General features: G+C 38.7%; 1 long non-coding RNA gene across 1 annotated transcript; it reads right to left on the bottom strand.

Moving 5' to 3' along the window:
* Positions 1–263: 263 nt before the first annotated feature.
* On the bottom strand, positions 264–1475 carry LOC134076123 (uncharacterized). Its single transcript, XR_009938542.1, has 3 exons — positions 1234–1475; positions 761–873; positions 264–652 (listed from the first exon to the last, which is right to left on the bottom strand). It is a non-coding gene; the product is annotated as an uncharacterized LOC134076123 (long non-coding RNA).
* Positions 1476–1965: the final 490 nt, after the last annotated feature.

The raw sequence follows: 1965 nt of genomic DNA, 5'->3' as shown, positions 1-1965 counted from the left end.
CAGTATCTGAGCCTCTGCTTGTATTACCGGAAACACTATTCCAACACAGCATTTTGTGGCAATTAAAGTAACCCAGTATAGTAATTGGCATTGGCATCAGTTTTCAAAGTTCAGTGTAGCCCTTTAGAAACGTTTCCATATTAAATGTAAGTCAACTTGTAATTCTCCTTTTCCAGTGCCAGTAATCGGTTTTGTAGATCTATTAAAATAAAGTTGAATTATATATTGTCTTTATTCCTTCTGATAGAGACGTTGGAGCGGTCAATCCATACTGCTCAACAGATCTAAGCAACTCAGCAGTCTCTTTCACTTTTTTTTAAACGGATCATTGCGGCCTTCTGCAGACCTACAGTAATAAAACAACCATTTGATGCTGATGGTGGAAGCCATACCTAAATTTAACAGGGTGCTTCCTAACACAAAGAGTGTTTACATATCGCCGTAGTAGACCCTGTCTAGACCAAATCACTGACAACTTTATGAATGCATCTCCTTCACGTGCGTGTTGTTGGCTCAGGAGTGCAACCACTGTCTCTTTGAGGTTTACATTTTAGGGGGAGAAACATACGTATATGGAGCACATAAACATGTCTGAATGTATGCATGCTTTATGTTCAGGCCAGGCACGGGCACAGGAGGTGCCATCCACTCACTATATTGAGAAAGAAAAATACAGAGAAGTTCAGTGTAAACGTTCAAGCATCCTATTTCATGGTATATTTTAGATCAAAGTAAAGAGAGCAACTGCATGCTCTGTTACCTGCCATGGCTGTAAAATGGCCAGATCTGAGATTCACTGAATTTGTGGTTACTAGCCAAACACTGTCGCATGTCCCCTTGAGTTCACCGTCACTACAGGAACTGTAGTGGATTCTGCAAGGTAAAAACAACTCACATTAAGAATAGGAAAGCCAATTAAAGGCAACCCTTTTTTTTTTTTTAAACAGACACACAAATAAACACATTTATTTTTTTCTTTATTTCTTACAACACTATTTTGTAAGAACATGTATCTTTCATTAAAACAGCTCTAATGTTCTAGAAAAATCTATTTGCAAGTCGTTCCACAGTGGCCTGGCCTGACCTCATATGTTATTTGTGTATTTTGGAGCCACGGCACTGAACATCTGTGTCCTTGCCATACTAAAAAAAGACCTCCACCACATTGCACAATGAGAAAAAAAAAAAAAAAAAATGTCAGACAGTGGCCAGACGAATGTTTCTCAGACAAACCGGTAAGCTGTTGTTTCAGAGCGAGGACCTCATTCTTCACTTCATGTGTAATCCAATTTGGGGCTTATGCTCACAAGTACGCAGACGCAGAGGGGTAGGTAGAGCGGAGAGCTTAGGGGAACTGGACGAGCGGGAAGAAGGGGAGGGCTCGGTGGTGTTCAGGTGTCTGACATGCTGACCCCAGTCTGGCCTCTTCATGACTAGGTTTTGCTATGAGTTGACGTCAGCGGATGACAACATTTCAACATTTCCCCAGTGCCTGCGGTAAACAGAGAGGCATCATTACTATGTCCCAGTCCCAGTCATATACATTAAAGCAAAAGTGTTTTGACTGATTGAGAATTTGCTTGGAGAGGAACATAATCATTATTGTTATCTTTTTGTCTGCACTTTGAGTCTGGTAATTGTTTACTTCTTTATGTAAACATTAGGGCACATTTTGAATAATCAGTGTTTCAGTCAGTATTGGAACATGAAACCAGAGATTTTCAAGAAAATGAAACCAGATTAAAAAAAAAAAAAAAAGTTCTGGGATAGAAACATTTATTTGATATAGTAACTCATTAATAGCTTTATTTTTCCATTGTTTGATGTATTACAAGAAGTTAAAACACGTATTTTTTGTGCAAGAAAGTAACACTGTTGTATCATTTATGGATATCATAATTCTGTTTATCAGTTCAATTTACCAGTACTGGCCAGGAATTCACTTGAAATGCATTGCTGAACTAG

This window comes from Sardina pilchardus, chromosome 3, assembly GCF_963854185.1.
Source record: "Sardina pilchardus chromosome 3, fSarPil1.1, whole genome shotgun sequence".
Classification (NCBI taxonomy): Eukaryota; Metazoa; Chordata; class Actinopteri; order Clupeiformes; family Clupeidae; genus Sardina; species Sardina pilchardus.
This window is presented reverse-complemented; position numbering and strand designations above follow the sequence as displayed.